Raw genomic sequence first — 19,849 nt, forward strand, 5'->3', positions numbered from 1 at the left:
ATTTTATTTGAAATGTTTCATATTTCATATACTTTTAACACTGGAAACCGTTTTTAACCAACAGTTTGAACTGCAGAGTTAGTTTTTCAAACTAATTGCAAACCTAATTATACAGTGTTGTATTGTATGTTTCACCAATGATTTTCCACTTCATTTATGTTAGAATCATTAACCTAGTACATTAGAACACGTCCTCGGTAACACTCCACAGAGTTACGCGAGTGGAGTGCCCCCGTTGTAACCAGAATGACAAACAAGATTTTTCCGCATTATTACTTGTAAATCTGTTAATCTTAATAAATGGAGTCACGTCCTCAGAAACACTTCACAGAGTTATGCAAGTGTAGGACTGCCCTCGTAACCAGAATCTTTTGGAGGGAGAGCGTGACTTGAGTGTATAGATCTATACGGGATTGACAAACCCGCACCTGGCTACTAGTTACAGTCGAACCAAAAGGTTCAAGGGTGACGAAAGTCATAAATTGATGATGGACTACTTATTGCCATATATAGTCTGTCGTATGGTTATGGAACTCACAATTTAGATAACAGAGATTTACTTGTTGGTAATAATGGATCTAGTAAACTAATATCCTTATGAATTAGTTTACTTTTCACACAATAGTTTTATATATGTGTTAAAACTAGCAAACATTTCAAGGATAACCAGATTTTCAGGAAACAACACGCAAACACTTGAAGTATGGTAGATACGTGTACACTACATTCAGAATCGATAACCAATTACAAACTTTTAAGGAAAATAAGGGTTTTTCCTGGGATAACAAACTGTACATAACCAGAACGTATAACAAACGGATAACCAAACTTTACACATAAGAGATATTGGATTTTCTTCGATAACAAACTTTTTCAGAAACCAAAAGGAACTTGTTCCTTTCAGAAAACAAACCTCTTATGAACTCACCAGCTTTATGCTGATTTTTAAACTGCTTGTATTCTCAGTTCCACATTAGATAGGTACCCGCGATCTTTTGGAGAAGACGGAGAGTTTTAGAAGTCACGTCTTTACTTTTGTTCAAGCTATTGTATAGATAATCATGTATCACTTTACTTTTAAACAAATGTAATTAATCATATGTAATGTAATGTTTTGTGTTTTCTATGCTTACTATGTACATTGGTTGTGATACTACACATGACGTCATCCGCTCCGGAACGATTCCGCCATCGGTTTTGGGGTGTGACATATATATACACATTGTTGGATAAGGTGTCTAAGTCCATAACTATATTTGGTATGTACTTGACCCGATTTGTTATGGTCCATTTTGGTTGCATGGTATCGGAAATTTTGGATAGACTTTTGTGATCAAAAGAGACTAATTAAATAAATGGGGATTGATTTGGTAAATCATTCATTCTATTATATTAGGCCTATGGTTCATGATTCTTCATGATGGGCTAAACTGATGTGGTTACCCATGGATGCTCCATGGACGTTTAAACCCATGGATTATGAAGAATATGGAAGGTCATGAGTTATATGGTGTAACCCTAATATGCACACTATCTAAAGAAGCCTCATGTTGGCAAATAGGCACCTAAGTGATTCTAGTGAGGGCTAGTCGAATTTTGGTTCATATAATCTTCTCTCAAATTATTCCATTTGTTGGTGGTGTTGTGCTAAGCATTTAAGGCATCACATTTGGGGTGCTAGGCCCACATTTCTTAAGGAATCCAAGCTACAATAAAGGTATCTCATTCTAATAGTTTTTATATTACATATACCCCATGATATGCTAGTTGGGATCAAAACCTTGCAATATGCAAATTTGCATGTATAATAGAGAAAACATAGATCCAAGATTTCTAGGGTTGCATGTACACCATATGAGTGTTAGGATGCTCAAAACCCATTTATCAGTGATACACTGATAAATTTAGATGAACCTAACAACTTCAATGAAGCCATGGAAGGCCCTAAATATGCCAAATTGAAAGAGGCTATGGACAGTAAGATTCAGTCCATGTATGACAATCAAGCTTGGAACTTGTTTGACAATGTAGTGGGTCGGAAGACAGTCGGGTGCAAATGGATCTACATGAATAAGACTGACATGGATTGGAATGTGAACACTTATAAAGCGCGATTGATTGCGAAGGGCTTTACTAAATCTTCGGGAGTTGACTATGATGAGACCTTCCCAGTGGTAGCGAAGATTAAGTTTATTAGGGTTGTGCTAACCATTGCATTTCATGAGTTTGAAATATGGCAGATAGATGTCATAACCACTTTCCTTAATGGATAGTTGGCTGAGGATGTTTACATTAGTCAGCCAGAGGGTTTTGTCAGTGAAGAGAAACCTAATAGAGTGTGTAATCTTGAGAAATCCATATATTGATTAAAACAAACATCTTGCAGATGGAATCTTTGTTTTAATTAGAAAGTCAAAGAGTTTGGCTTTTCAAGGAACGAGGATGGGTCCTGTGTATATGTTAAAGCTAGTGGGAGTATAGTTAGCTTTTTTGTATTGTGTGTGGATGGCATACTACTCATAGGAAATGATATCCCAACCTTGCATTAGGGTAAGTCCTGGATTGGGAAGTGTTTCACTATGAAGGACCTTGGATAAGCTGCCTATATCCTAGGGATATGGATATTAAGAGACAGGATTAAGAGACTAATTTGACTTAGTCAAAGTACCTACATGGATAAGGTGTTGAATAGGTTCAACATGCAGGATTACATGAAAAGTGATTTACCGATCCAAAGTAACGCCAAACTAAGTAAGACTCAGAGCCCGTGTACAGAGGTTCAGATAGCTGAGATGATTCGAGTACCGTATGCTTCTGATGTACACTTGATCATGTATGTTATGACTTGTACTCTCCCTGATGTGGCCATTGATTTTGAGCATGGTTTGGAGATATATGGGGAATCCTAGCAAGGCACACTAGATTGTGGTAAAGAACATTCTCAAGTACCAGCGGAGGACTAAGGATCGGGTCCTTACCCTTGGTGGGAGTAATGACATGAAAGTAATGGGGTATAGTGACGCTGGTTTTCAGACTGATAGGGATAATTTCCACTCTCAGTCGGGTCGGGTCTTTACACAAAATGGAGGAACAATCACTTGGAAAAGTTCCAAGCGTGAGACAGTAGCTGATTCAACTTGCAAATTAGAGTGTATAGCAGCAAGTGAGGCGGCGAAGGAGGCAATATGGCTGAAGAACTTCATTGGAGACTTTGGAGTTGTATCAGCTATAAAGGAGCCTATGGAGATTTTCTGCGATAACGAGAGTGCAGTTTAATTAGCCTAGGAACCTAGGTATCATGGCAGATCCAGGAACATCGACAAAAAATACAACTTCATTAGACATCAAATAGATGAAGGACTGCTTGTGGAAACGAGGGTGTCATCAGATGTTAACCCAACAGATCCACTTGCGAAGGGACTGTATAGGGTTAAGCATTTACATCATGCGAGGCACATTGGGCTGAATGATCATATTAGTTTTTAGTAAATAGATAGCTTTTGAAACTTGTAATAGTTGAAGCGTAATTGACATTTGATGTTTAAATAAAAGGTGTTTTGGTTTACTAGTATAATACTGTCTTGTGACAATCATTTACTATTGCATCATTTTGCATGTATTGACTTCCATAAATAATTATGTTATGCTATATCATCTTATTCAAAACTATCCACAATCGATCATACTTTAGAAGTAGGTATTGAAATAAGATTATCATGAATTGGGTTTGTTGATTTGCGTAAATTGTGTTAGACATAGTAATTGTTGTTGCAGCATTCATGAGTGCTTATAAGTTCTGAGTATTGGAATCAACCCATGCTCATTTGTATCACTTCATGGAATTTATCTCGAGTCATCGTGAGACGGTAATATCATATAAGTCTTCAAACCAAGAGAGATGAGTTTTTGACTATGAGTTGGTTGTACATTGATAGTACGAAAACGCATCAGTAACTCAATGCTATAAAATGAGTTGTTGTGTACAATTAGATGATTAGTTAGTACAAGAAAATCAGTCGAAGTTTATCTATTCCTTTTAGTCCTTGGAGGATTAAAAGTGTTATGATTCTTGGTTGGAACTTGAATTCGTACTTGCAGCTATAGTTATTAGACTCATCCAAGTGGGTGATTATTGGATAAGGTGGCTAATTCCATTACTATATTTGGTATGTACTTTACTCGATTTGGAATGGTCCATTTGGGTTGCACGGCATCAGAACAATTGGATGAATTTTTTGATCAACAGAGACTAATTAAATAATGAGGATTGATTTTGTAAATGATTCATTCTTATACAGTGGACTTACGATCCCGGATTCTTCATGATGGGCTAAACCCATGTGGTTACCCATGGATGCTCCATGGAGGTTTAAACCCATGGATCATGATGATTACATGTTGTAACCCTAATATGCACACTATATAAAGAAGCCTTATGTTAGCAAGTTGGCACCTAAGTGATTCTAGAGAGGGCTAGCCGAATTTTCGTGCATATAATCTTGTCTCAAGTTATTCCATTTTGTTTGTGGTGTTGTGTGAAGCATTTGAGGCATCACATTTAGGGTGCTAGGCTCACAAATGTTAAGGAATCCAAGCTACAAGAAAGGCTCGTCATTCTACTAGTTTTTATATTCCATATACCCCATGATATGCTAGTTAGGATGAAAATCTTGGAATATGAAATTTTGCATGTATATTAGAGAAAATATACATCCAAGGTTTTTAGGGTTGCATGTACACCATAGGAGTGTTAGGATGCTCAAAACCCATCATATATATATATATATATATATATATATATATATATATATATATATATATATATATATATATATATCCACACACACACTGAATCTTTCAATATATAAAAAATTTAAATATATTATAAATACTTCTGTGTGAAGTATTTTTGTTAGATTATAAATATATTATAAATAATGTAAATATATACACATTATTTTTTAATAGAACTAAAGTGGAGTTATATTAATAAATATTTTAATCATTAGTATTGAAAAAATATTAGTATATATTTAAGTAATATAACAGTTATTGAATTAATATCTTGAAATTATAAATAGACTGTAGTAAGCAGTATATGAATTGTGTATTAAACTCCGAATTATATATATATATATATATATATATATATATATATATATATATATATATATATATATATATATATATATATATATATTGTGTTGTATAAATATGTATAATATGTTCACTTTTATAATTCTTTTGCATTAAACTTTGAATGGGTGTATTAATAAATTTATTTGTAACACCTCATTTATTAAATAAAGAAATAGACAGGTTGATGAATGAATAGTAGCCCTAAAATCCATAATATTTAGTGGGGTGTTGGTTTTGGAGAGCCAAATGTTATAATTTGGATTATTCAAGGGCTAATATCTAATTCTGGGATTTATTTTGTAAAGATTGTCATAAGTCAGGGGGTGTTTGGTATCATTTGGACTTAATATGTAAGGATTTTGGATGGTTGGTGCTAAAAGGGTAAATTATGTACCTAAATTGAAAAATATTTGTCATGGAGGGGCTACATGGTAACTTTTGGGACTTGAATTATTATGAATCTTTGATGATAGGGGCTGCTTTTTAAATTGTAGCTTTATATTAAAAGGTAATTAGGAAATAGGACCAAAGGTGTACATTGAAAAAAAGTTTAATATGAGCGAGCATATAAAACTCGTCACCTTCTCGCCATGCTAACCCTAACGCTATAGAGTCTTCAACCGCCACCTCAATCTTTCCCTCCAACAGCTGCCACTCCCTCCAATGTCAAGGTCGCAAACCACTAGGACGATGCCACCATGGTGGATTCCGACGAAACTAAAATCGCTGAAGACCGACATCTTGAAGATCAACCGAAGAGGTAAACATAGCCGTTGTGGTCTTTTTCCTGATGGAGACGGGACCACTGCATTTGAAGACGATAACCACCGAACGCGACACAATTTTGTTGACCGAAGAAACCACGAATGGCGAAGGCAATGTTTATCTGAGTAGTGGAAGATCGAGCTAATAGGGGCCACTTACTGTTGATTCTGGTGGCAGATAACAACAACCTCCCCGCCGCCATCACCGTCCTCCTCCAAGATTGAAGTTCAGGCGTAGTGTGTATTTGTGTTCGTGTATATTGCGCGTTCTAGCATTGTTGACGAGTATTGCTTGGCTGCACATCACAAGAGAGCCACCACGGCCACCGTGAGGTGGTGGATAGCACCTCCAACGACCTCCTGGTGCCACAAGGGTGGTTCTGTATTTGTGTGTGTGTTTATTATTGGGATATTATGATGTATAATCAGATTTTTTGGTCAGATTAATCAAGGAAATCACCACCACCACCACCGTGAGGTGGTGCCTTCCGCCTTCTGCCGGCACCGGCCGCCATGTTGGGTCGCGGTGTTCATTTATGTGTAATTTGATTTTTCATTAAGTTGCTTGGACTTGTTTTGGACTAAAATCATAACCACCACCACCACCATGAGGTTGTGGCCGCCACCGTTCAACACCACTACCCTAGGAGGTAGTGGGTGGTGCCTGACTTGTGAAGCCCTAATTGATCTAATGAAGCCCTAATTGACCTAAAAACCTAACCATTTGACTAATGGGCATGTGATTGGGGTGGAAACCCTGATTATTTTTTAGAAAATCCTAATGTTGGATTTGTTCGTTTGGACTTATCGGGACCCGCATTTTGGGCCATTGGAATTGAAGTATGAACTACACCCGATCACACCATATGAGTTCTCTACTTGAGTAATGGACTTAATGGATTAATTCCTTAATGGCTTAAGTAAGAAACACTTAACCCTATCGTCATTTTATGTGAAAAAACCCTAAATGAGTTTGGGTTCTTATTGGGCCAGTTTTTTGGACTAACTTGTTGTGGGCCAAGTGGGGAACATGTTTATGGACTAAGGAAATTATTCGGCTTTAGAATAAGGCCCATTAGAGAGGCTTGGACCCAATTTGGAAAAATAGGACATGGGTGGGCCATAATTGGGCCTTGATAATTATGATATAATGGACCATCGGAATGCTAAATGTTTGGGCTAGGATAAATGGTTGGGCCATAAGAAAATTCCATGTAAAGCTTTTAGCCCAATTTGGAAAATTAGGCCATATGTTGGACCATGGATCATTGCTTTTCTTTTAGGCTTTTAGAGTGTGTTTGGACCTTGGTTTTGGGCCAAGTTAGGTTAAGCATGGACTTATGGTTATGTATTGGAACCCAATTATTAATTGGGTGTTGTGTTGATATGGACAATTCTAGAATCTATCAACCAACAGCTAGGGTTTTATCTGCGGGACTTCAGCAATGCGAGGTGAGTCTCCTCACCATACCAATGGGTCGAGGGCACCAAGGCCAACCCATTTTATTATATGTGGTAAAGTATTTGATATAGTGTTATGTAGCATGTTAGATGGTTATGTGCTAGGTGGTATGCTAGTTTAATATGTGTTATACTTGTATGGAAGACCATGGGAGAGCCCATGGCACTTAGATGTAAGACCATGTGGAGATCCCATGGATTTCTTATTAATGACCATGGGGGAGCAATGATACTTGGATGTAAGACCATGTGGGAGAGCCATGGCGTTTCAGGTCAAGACCATGGGGAGCCCATAACACTTGGATGTAAGACCATCTGGGGAGCTCATGGGATTCCTATTAAAGACCATTGGGGATCCCATGACACTTAGGTGTAAGACCATGTGGGGAGCCCATGGCATCTTGTATTAAGACCCTGGAGGGAGCCCACAACATCCTTATATGTTTAAATCCTTGGCTTGGGTATGCTAGTTAATTATGTGACATGTGGTACGTTAGTTGTTTATGACAATATGTTATATGCTAGTTGTCTTTGTGATACTCGCATGAAAGACACGGGTGGAGCCCATGGTAGTTTGATATCAGACCATGTAGGGATCCCATGTCATTCTTTACAGGTTCATACTCAAGTCTTTTCTGATTGATATGGGTTATGTGTTTATGTAGCTTTTATAGCTAATATGGATTATGTGATTATGTGGATTGTGTGGGTATGCTTTGGGGAACTCACTAAGCTTCGTGCTTACAGTTTTGTTTATGGTTTCAAGTATCATTTGTTTGGAAAGGAAGGGCCTGACTTGATCTCAGTACACAGACCCATGTTTCCGCAATTTATGATTTTGGGCTGAACTCTAATGAATGCATTTAATTAATCATGCTTTTGGAATGTTTGGATTTAAAGAAATGTGTGTTTTGACTGTATTGAAAAATGAAAATTTTACCCTTTCTTTTTGGGGCATTACAATTTGGTATCATAGACTTGGTTTGAGGGATTCAGAAATACTTTCGGGTGCGTCTGAACTCAAACTGAGGATCCCTAAAGTTTTCAAAAAGTTTACAAAAAGAAAAATGTTTTCAAGGAAAAAGTTTTCTAAGGCAAGAAAAGGTGTGGTCCATGCAATCAACCGAGCTCAAGCAAGTTTCCTTAGAATAGCCATATATGTTATCTGTAATGACATGATTTATGAATCTGAGAATCGCATGCTAGTTAGGGCTAGGAAAGATGTCACTATATGTTGTATGAGTTTGTGGACATGCATGCTAGTGGTGAGTAGTCAATGATAGATTGGCCAGATATGTGATGCTTGTAACCTTCGAGATACTAGATGCCATGCTAGAAAGAGAATGATTGTTGATATTGGTAACTGCTAAGTGTATGGTTTAAAAGTTGTAAACGATTAGGATCTTATAGCCTTAGAATCATGTATTTGGCCTTATATTTTGTTATGTGTATAATTTTCATGCATAAGAGAGACGAAAGTGTGGGTGGATATGGACAACATGAGTTGTGTTATATAGGATGAATGTTCTATAATAGTTTCATGGGTTGGATAATACCCTAGCGTAAGTCTAGGATGAGATTAGTGAGGAGTTAGCTGATTGTAAATTGTATGTGTGGATAGATTTGCTTGCTTGGAATATGTTGGTTAGTTTTCCGTTGTTCAGATGCTGCTTGCTTTGTGCATTGCAGGGCTCTTAATAATGTGAGTTAGCTACTAAGTGAATATGCTAAATCACATGTGGCATAGGCTGGATAATCTCAGAGTGATGGACTTGACCCTATTACGCAACTCTTATCAGAGTCAAACCATTCTAGGGTTGAGACTTTTACTCGAAGGATTATATGATCTATCTTGCATGTGGCTATATTCATGAGGTAGCTAGTTGACATTAATGGGAATTCTTCAGTAGCTAAGGGCAGGGTAAGGTTAGGAACCTAGGAAAGCCTAGGATATGCTCCAGTGAGTTTAGTTGGGCGGTTGGGTGAGGTTGGGAACCTAGGGAGAGCCTAGGAGTTCCTTCGATGGGTATCGTGTTGCTGTATAGCGAGTATTTGGTGCATTAGTTAAGTAGGTGACTTAGAGGATTCAGGAGGATTGTTGAGGATAGTATGGATAGGTGTGGAAGGTAGTATTGGGCCCATACTACTAAAAGTACAAGATCCATACTCGAATCATTGAGAGTCTTGGAGAATCTAAGAATGTTATGAGAAGGAGAGTTATTAGTTATGCTTGGAACGAGGGAATATCTGTTATGCAGAATAAGGATGAACATGCAAAGGGAAGGACCAAGGTTTGGTATCAGATCCGATTGTGAGCCAGTTAGTGGAAGGACTGTGAGGGTTTTAAGTTCGCCTTGGACCTCTTGTATCAGACAGAAAGGATTGATTGTGCAATTTATTGCACTTTCGGGATTGGAGACTATGTCTTGGGGGTAGCTAGTAGCCCGAATTACAGCAGAGGTTGCTCCAGTTGTTGCAGTTTCTCCGTTGATGATCGAGATGGTGAGTGAGTCATGTTGCGAGACTGTAAATGATGTTGGTCCCAAAGCTGAGGGCGGAAGATCAATTTGGAGAGGCCAACAGGGTCGGATTTAGTGACCCAAGAGTTTGGATCAGCTTTTGAAAGGCCAATAGGGTCGGATTCAGTGCAACACTTGTAGGGAAACTACATGGTGGAGTTATCGCTGCAGGACTATAGGTCGCTACAAGCATAGCAGTATTATCGTGTCAGCAGGTGACATTACGGGTGGGTGCTTTATTTAGGGTGTGTTTGATCCGATGGATCGGTAATGTGGTTTTGGACTGTTGTGATGAGGCAAGAGTGTTGTGAAACTGTGGGGTAGCCTGTATCATATACCGATACATAGGCATTGGTAAGAGGGTGGTAAATTTTTATTTGCCTTCAGAATCTTTTGGTAAAAGGGCGCCTTAGGAAGTGATTGGATAATCTGATTGGTTAAGAATACAAGAGTATTCTTCAGTATTTCCAGAGCTAAGTGATCATTGTGTTTGGATAACTATGGAGCGCTTGTGTTGATGGAAATGGATCGTAGATCCATAAGGTGTAAGAGGTGAAACATCATCGTTGAGTCCAAGTGGGGGAGAAACAAGTGGTTGCTTAGGCCTAGGTTGTCTTGGTGGGAGTTTAGGAAACTCTAAATCGCCGTTTGTCATCGCCTTGATTAGGCATAGTGAGAACTGGGAATCCATAGGTGCGATCAAAACTCCTGATGGGATATAGGAATCGACTCGAATGGTGTGACAATGTGACAGTGGAGTGTGGTAAGGCCATGGATGGTAAGCATGGTTGGATGGAAGTAGTGTTAAGTTTTTTGGATAAGGTGTCTAAGTCTATAAGTATTTCTGGTAAATACTTCACCCGACCTGGCATGGTCCATTTGGGTTGCATGGCAACATGCAATTGGATAAACTAATTGAGAGATATAACACATATGGTTTATTAATATATTATAAGTTGTAATATATTAATAATATTATTTAATTAGTTTTGATCAAGAATTAATTTATAATTAATTAAGTGATCAAAACAATAACTAATTAAATATATGGGTATATTATATAAATCTTTCATATCTTATATAGTGGGCTAAAAGGCTCCATGGATTATGAAGTTGGGTTCCACCCATAGGATGTTCCATGGAGTTAACCCATGGATTGAGAAATGAAGAGTCATGTTACATTAGGGTTTTACCTAATGCAACACTCTATATAAGGACCATGTCTCTCCCCAAAATCGGACACACTAGAGAAACAAGAGGGCTTGGCCGATTTTGAGTGTGTTAGAGTATTCTCTCAAGTTTATAGTTTGCATTTGGTGTTCTGTGAAGCATTTGAGGCATCACACTTGAGGTGCTAGGCTCACAAGGTTTCAAGGAACACTTACAACAACAAGGTATGTAGTTCTATCTATTATTCAAGTTAAAATTGTTCCCCATGTATGCTAAATAGGATCATAGCCTTCGAAATCAAATTTGTATGATAATTAGACAAACATAGATCCAAGGTTATTAGGGTTGCATGTACACTTAGGAAGTGTTAGAATGCTCAAAACCCAACAGTGGTATCAAAGCCAGGTTTGTTTGTTTGTTACTTGTGCTAAATAGTTGAAAAAAGTCGATATTTTTGCAATCTGACTGATGAACTTGCCGAGTACATAGGGGGACTCTCCGAGTTCATGTGAATCTTCGACCTACTTGCCGAGTAGGTTCATGCACTCGTCGAGTAGGAGCCTCAGATTGCAGTTTTTCAACTTTAGTTGCTGGAAATGGACTAGAAACATTACCCTAAACTGTTTTGGTACTTGAAAACCTATTTTAGATGGTGTAATGTCTTTGTTATTCCATTTACAACCACAAGTTATCAAAATTACAAAGTTTTAAATGTAATTTTTTGATTCATGAAAGTGTTCATATTCATGTTCTTGATCGTATGATGTTTAGATGATCATAGGAATTATTTGTAACCTATGTGGTAGATTAATTCATGATCATTATGTGTTTTAATGGAGTCCATAACTTGTCCTCAAGTTATGGAAAACCAAAAGTCATTTTGCTTTAAAACCATTAAAGGAACACATGGGTTATAAAAATGAAGATTCTTCATTTTTAATACCCTAATAAACTCATAAGTTACAAGAAATGAAAAGTTTTGAAAGTTTACAAAACTTTCCCTCAAGTTTTGGAACAAGTAAAGTCTTGATTAAAACTTTAGTTCCAACCCTTAGAATTTTAAAAGTTAAAATTTAACCCTTATACTTATAATATTATAAGTTAATAATATATATATATATATATATATATGTGTGTGTGTGTGTGTAAGATCAAAGTCGTCTTACCGCTAGTACGCCTCATTCACGAAGCCGGTCTATAAGGTGGGTATAAGGTTGTTGCCTATAAAATGGCAAATTAATGGGTGTCCACTCTCACCCACCGCTTGCTTGACTGGTGGAGGGTCGTTAGCGGAACATGTAAGACAAGGACTTATAAATTCTCATTAAAAGTATGATGAGTATTATAAAGTAACTAAATGTTTTATTAAATTCCCAATCTTAGTTACTTTAGGAAAAATGTGAATAAGGTGCTAATCCATGAAATTACACTTTACACTTTGTCTAAGTCGTTAGTGGAGCGTGTGTGGTTAACCGGCACACTAACTTGGACTTAACAAGGTAGGTAAAGGGTGACTCAATATTTATCATAGTATCAATGGAGCGTATGTGGTTAACCGGCACCTCGATTGAGGGGTAATTTATTAAGGGTACCAAGTAATTTGCATGGTTACTTCACACTTCGTTTTCTGATCCTTAGCATCCCAGTCACAAAACTTGGAGGGAACACTCGAGATTGAAACATGCCTTTGAAAAGTTCATTGAATCTCAAAAGAATCTAGGAGTTTCTAACAACCAAATTAATTTTTTTTTAATATTTCGACTTTGGTGGAAATTGGTGAATCGTCATTCACTTACCTTTCAAATATGTTATTACTTAGATTACGGCATACCTCTTCTAAGTATAATATATTGTGATTGGGTCCTAGCTTTAATACTAGATTTGGGTGTTTTGTTAAGGACTATCTCTATTTCTAAACTAAACTTTTCTTCTTTTTAGATGTCTGCAAACACTGCTGCTTCTGGGTCTAATCCTAATGGCTCCTTTTCTCTTATGAACTTGTGTGGGAAAGTCACTTTTGATGGATCCAACTTTAATGAATGGATCAGAAACATCCGAATGGTTACCTGCTACGAGGAAAAAGAATATGTCCTCGATAAGGAGCTTAAGGAGATTGATGAGATAGTTGCTACTCCTCAAGATATCGCTGACTTTAGGGCACATGAAAGAGATGCCACCAAGGTGGCATGCATCATGATGGCCACTATGACAGCCGATCTCCAAAAGTCCTACGAGGACTACTACCCTTTTGAAATCCACCAAGATTTGATGGAAAGATACCATCAAAGTGCATGACAAGAGAGGTATGAAATCATCTCCTCCATGATAACAACCCGAATGAAGGATGGAGAACCCATCACGGGCCGCATGTAGGAAAATGCAACGATTTGTGGACTGCTTGCTGAAGCTTAATGTGAACTTCCCCGAGGAGATAGCAATAGATATTATTTTGCACTCCTTACCTTCATGTTATGATCAATTCCGCATGACATACCACATCCACAAGGACGAGGTCACCCTCAGCAAACTTCAAGGACTCTTAAAGACAGCGAAAGTGGTCTTAAGTGTAAGGCGGTCATTAATACTCCTACTCCTACCAACTCCGCCCCTATCTTGGTAATCAGGAAAGGATGTGGGAAGAAGAGAAAGAGTTCTTCGAAGGGTACCAAGGTTAGGACCCTTGATGGCTCTTCTTCAAGTGGAACCAAGAAAGGTTTCATAACTCCTACTTCTGACCCAAAGGAGGCTGAATGCTTCTATTGCCATGAAAGGCTCATTGGAAGCGGAACTGCCCAAAGTACCAGCAATATGTGAAGGATGGGAAAGTTAAACCCAACCATGCAGGTATTTACACTATCTTATCTAATAACCCACCCCATTCTAACTCATGGGTCCTTGATACTGGTTGTGGTATTCATATCTGTTCATATTTGCAGGGACTAAGAAGAAGTGAGAATGTGGAGCAAGGAAGGATAAACTTCATCATGGGAAATAGGAAAGCTTCACCTGTCACCAAGATTGGAGTTTATACTTTATCGCTAAGTAGTGGGTTTAGTTTAGATTTGAATAAATGTTGTTATTCACTAGAAATGGCAAGAAATATTATTTCCTTTCATGCATTGTATAAACAAGGTTTCACCTTTTCATTTGATAATGAAGTTGGTTCGATTAATGCTTTCTTTAATAATGTTCTTTATTTTAAAGCAGTTCCTTGTGATGGCGTGTATGAAACTGTATCTATGGTTGATAACTTAGGAAATAATGTATTGTGTGTTGATTCTGTTAATAATAATAACTTGGATAAAGCATCACTATGGCATTGTCGTCTTGGACATATAAGCAAGAAACGCATAGGCCAACTCCAAAAGGATGGAGTCTTGGAGTCATTTGACCTAAAGTCTAATGATAGTTGCGAATCATGCTTACTTGGAAAAATGACAAAGTCACCCTTCATAGGTTCTTGTGAGAGGGGTGAAGGTTTGTTGAATCTTGTGCACACGAATGTGTGTGGACCATTCAAACATGCCACAAGGGATGCTAATCGTTATTATTTGACTTTTTGTAACACTGAATTTTTCAAACAAAATTTTTGATTTTTATAAAAGCATAATTCCATCAATATTCATAGAAACAACCCCTTTTTTTTAATTGTTCAACATTATATTACAAAATCCCAAGATCAAAATGTCAAGCTCCAAACGTGTGTGTATGGATCAAGCCGGCGCCTTCCCACGGTCGTCACTAGTACCTGAAACAAATAACATCAACACTGTAAGCACAAGGCTTAGTGAGTTCCCAAAATACTACATATAACACATATTAGCCACTCGAGGCTATAACTCTGTGGGTCCGTGCACCCAAACTCTGTGAACCCTCAGGTTCTAACTCTGTGAACCTTCCGGTTCTAGCTCTGTAAACATGCACAGCATCAAACACATAAAAGTAATGCAGTACAACACATAACATACATAGCATACAATACTCTATCACATAGCTCTGGTTACCTACTCAAGGTAAAGTATAGTGAGAAGACTCACCTCGTGTGTCTCGTAAACCGTAACCCTAAAATCACTAAACACTCGATCCGCCGAGCTGAAGTCCCCCTATAGCACAATATATCTCTAATTAACACTTTCTCAACTAGGGTTGACCATACCATAACAGGACAATCTAGGTCAACGCTGGTCAACGGTCAACTCTGACCGGACTCGGCGAGTGCACTATGGCGACTCGGCGAGTCTGAGCGCAATCACCAATTTCCCTGAAACCCTCTCTTGACACGTCGAGCATCCCTTCCCCAACTCGACGAGCTCCACCTGGCACGAGTTGTGGGGCCACCACGACTCAACTCGCCGAGTCTCAAGAACGACTCGGCGAGTCCGGTTTGACTCGGTCCACCTGTCCATCCTGACTCCCCCCTTGACCCACTGAGTTCACTCATCCCAACTCGGCGAGGCCACTCACTGAGAGGTCCTGCAACATTCAAGCTACTCGCCGAGTCTGTTCTTCGGACTCGGCGAGTCCGTGCCATGCACTGACTCAATCTTGCTCAAAAGGCCAGATCCAGTCCAATAATCCATAAATCAAGTCCCCCCATGCTTATTTAGCACGTAAAGTCATAATCTTGATGCATAAATATCCTCTACATGATCACAAATGATGATTTTGACTCTATTATTTCAACACAAGGCCAAGGACTCCATTTTCACCCATAAAGCTTGATGAGTGAGGCCCTCTGGACCTCTATGGATCCAGATCCATGGTCTCAACTCAAAGAGGGGACAAAAGGGCACCAAATCACCCCATAAATGATCATATTAAGCCCTAACTTGCATCAAGTTCATCAAACAGGAAATGGTCCGAAAATAATACCTCTAGAGTGATGATCCAAGCTCCAAATCCACGAAATAGCAACCTCCTTTGCTTCCTCTTGCCTAGAGCCTCCTTCTTCTTGCTAAACAACACTCACAAGGTCAAGATTTGCTCTCAATCCTTCACCAAACGCTCAAGAACTCTAAGGACACACTCTGGGGGTTGGATGAGCGCAAATGACGGCCATAAGGCCCTTTAAATAGGCCACAAACCCGGAGATTTAGGGTTTCACTACACAGCGCAGACTCGCCGAGTCCATACCTTGGACTCGCCGAGTCCAAGCGCGCACCTTCGCTCAATCCCGCGTCTCTACTCGGCGAGTCTGAGCCCCGACTCGCCGAGTCCCTCTTATAAAATAACATAATTAAACTTTCATTATACCTGGTAAAAATCCGGATGTTACACTTTTATTGATGATTACAGTAGATATGGATATGTCTACTTAATCAAGCATAAGTCAGAGACTTTCGAAAGGTTTAAGGAATTTAAATAGGAAGTTGAGAATCAATTGGGCACGAACATTAAGATGCTTCGATATGATCGAGGTGTTGAGTATCTTAGTTCAGAGTTCCTCAATTATCTTAGGGAATGTGGGATTGTCTGAAAAATGACACCTCCCAGGACACCGCATTTGAATGGTGTGGCTGAGAGGTGTAATCGAACCTTTTTTGATATGTTTCGTTCCATGATGAGTCGAGCTTCGCTACCAATCTCATTTTGGGGGTATGCCTTAGAGACTGCCGCCCATATTCTTAATCTAGTCCCTACAAAGAAAGTTGCCAAAACTCCTCACGAGATGTGGACTGGTAAAGTACCTAAACTAGACCACATCTAGATTTGGGGTTGCGAGGCTTTTGTCAGGCGCGAGTCTCGTCATAAGCTAGAACCCCGAAGTGAGAGGTGTATTTTCATCGGCTACCCACAAAGATCCTTTGGTTATCTCTTCTACAGACCTAGTGATAATGTGGTCTTTGTAGCAAGAAGAGGAGTCTTTCGAGAGAGAGCATTTATAAGCCAAGGACACAGTGGGAGGCAAATTGACCTTGAAGAACTTCAAGAGTCAAGCGGTGAAGGAACTTCCAACCCTAGCCCTCAACTTGAGGAGGAAACTCATGTTGAGCCAATTGACGAGTATGGAACGCTGAGGCGTTCCATGAGAGTTAGGAATAGACCTGAGCATTACTATGGTTACCATATTACTGCGGAACGTGAGACACTTATTAGTGATGAGACACTAGTAGGTCTGGATGAACCTAATAGCTACACGGAAGCCATGGTAGGCCCTGAGTCTGCTAAATGGAAAGAGGCTATGGATAGCGAGATACAATCCATGTATGAAAATCAAGTTTGGAACTTGGTTAAGAATGTACCAGGTCGTAAGACTGTAGGGTGCCCATGGATCTTCAAGAAGAAGACCGACATAGATGGTAATGTACACACTTATAAGGCTCGACTGGTTGCAAAGGGCTTCTCTCAAATTTCTGGAGTGGATTATGAGGAGACTTTTTCTCCAGTAGCCAAGATTAAGTCTATTAGGGTTATGTTAGCCATAGCTGCATTTCATGACTATGAAATTTGGCAAATGGATGTCAAAACTGCTTTCCTTAATGGAAAGTTGACTGAAGATGATTACATAAGTCAGCCAGAAGGTTTTGTCAGCAACGAGTACCCTAATAGAGTGTGTAAGCTTGAGAAATCCATTTATGGATTAAAGCAAGCACCTCACAGATGGAATCTTTGCTTGAATGTAAAGGTCAAGGAATTTGTCTTTTCTAGGAGTGAAGATGAATCTTGTGTTTATGTGAAGGCTATTGGGAGTATAGTTAGCTTTTTGGTATTGTATGTGGATGACATACTACTCACAGGAAATGACATCCCAGATCTGCAGGAAGTTAAGTCCCGGCTTGGGAAGTGTTTCTCTATGAAGGACCTAGGAGAAGCTGCCTATATTCTAGGTATAAGGATTTTTAGAAACCGGAGTAAAAGACTAATTGGACTTAGTCATAGTACATACTTAGACAAGGTGTTAAAGAGATTCAGAATGCAGAACTCCAAGAAAGGAGAGTTACGCATCCAGAGTAACGCCAGATTGAGTAAGACACAAAGCCCAAGTACCGAGGCTGAGATAGCAGAAATGAGTCAAGTACCTTATGCTTCAGCAGTAGGCTCGATCAAGTATGCTATAACGTGTACTCGACCTGATGTAGCTTTTTCCTTGAGAGTGGTTAGCAGGTATCAGGGGAATCCTAGCAAGGCACACTGGACTGCGGTAAAATATATCCTCAAGTACCTACGGAGGACTAAAGAATGTGTCCTTACCCTCGGTGGGAGTGATGACTTGAGAGTCGTAGGTTATAGCAATGCTAGCTTGCAAACTGATAGGGATAATTTCTGCTCTCATTCGGGCTGGGTCTTTACTTTAAACGGAGGATCAATCACTTGGAAGAGTTCGAAGTAGGAGACAGTGGTTGATTCCACTTGTGAATCAGAGTATATAGCAGCGAGCGAGGCAGCAAAGGAGGAAATATGGCTAAAGAACTTCATTGGAGACCTTGGAGTTGTACCAGGTATAAAGGAGCCCATGGAAATTTTCTGTGATAGTGAAAGTGTTGTTGCCTTAGCCAAGGAACTAAGGGATCACGGGAGATCCAGACACATCGACATATAATATCATTTTAGCAGACATCGCATAGAAGAAGGAATCCTCGTGGCAAAGAGGGTATCATCGGATGAGAACCCAACAGATCCCCTCACGAAGGGACTGAGTAGGGTTAAGCATCTCCATCATGCTCGGAGCATAGGGCTGAAGGATGATATGAGTTTTAGTAGTTAGATAAATTATGAAATTTGTAAAGTGTAATTAACAATTGATGATGAACAAAAGTTGTGTTTATTTATGAGTAAAGTGTTACTATCTTTTGTCAATCGTTTACTATAATTTCTTTTGCATGTTTTGACTTCCAGAATAGTATGTTGTGGTTTCACATATTATTCAAATTTTCCACAGTCAGTCATATGTTGGAAGTAGATATGAAGTAAGACTGTCATGAAGTTGGTTGTAAGTGTCAGGATATAAGACAACACTTCATGAGTGCTCATAAGTTCTGAGTATTGGAATCAACCCACACTCACTGGAATCACTTCATGGAATTTTATCTCGAGTGATCGTGAGATGGTAATATCATATAAGTCTTAAAACCTAGAGATATGATTTGTTACTTACGAGTTGGTTATGCATTGATTATATGAAAACGCATTGGTAACTCGGTGTTATAAAACGTGCTTTTGTGTGTAACTCAATGAGTGGTAGAACAAACATATGAGTCAAAGTTTATCTATTCCTTCTTGGAATAGAAGCTGATATTTGGGCCCCTCGATGATTTTTGTTTTGACCTATGTATCGGGCCTGGTCAGAACTAAGTTGATGTGTTCAATTAAGTTCTTTGTCAAACAAATCGGAAATCGGGAAACAAACTGCTGGACAATAAGTAAGACATTGTTCCATGTATTTGTCTGGCTGATATCTAGAACAGAGGATTATATGATCACTTATCTTAAATGGCGTATCAACATCTTCATAGTCCCGAGAGACCTTGAAAGAGCTACGATTGCCGATCGCTTCCTAAAGTATTGCAGTTATAGTTATTAGACTTATCCAACAGGGAGACTGTTGGATAAGGTATCTAAGTCCATAACTATTTCTGGTAAATACTTGACCCGACCCGGCATGGTCCATTTGAGTTGCATGGCACCATGCAATTGGATAAACTAATTGAGAGAAATAACACATATGGTTTATTAATATATTATAATTTCTAATATATTAATAATATTATTTAATTAGTTTTGATCAAGAATTAATTAAGTGATCAAAAGAATAACTAATGAAATATATGGGTATATTATGTAAATCTTCCTTATCTT

The sequence above is a fragment of the Lactuca saligna genome, chromosome 3 (genome assembly GCF_052625555.1).
Source record: "Lactuca saligna cultivar CGN05327 chromosome 3, ASM5262555v1, whole genome shotgun sequence".
In the NCBI taxonomy this organism is placed as follows: domain Eukaryota; kingdom Viridiplantae; phylum Streptophyta; class Magnoliopsida; order Asterales; family Asteraceae; genus Lactuca; species Lactuca saligna.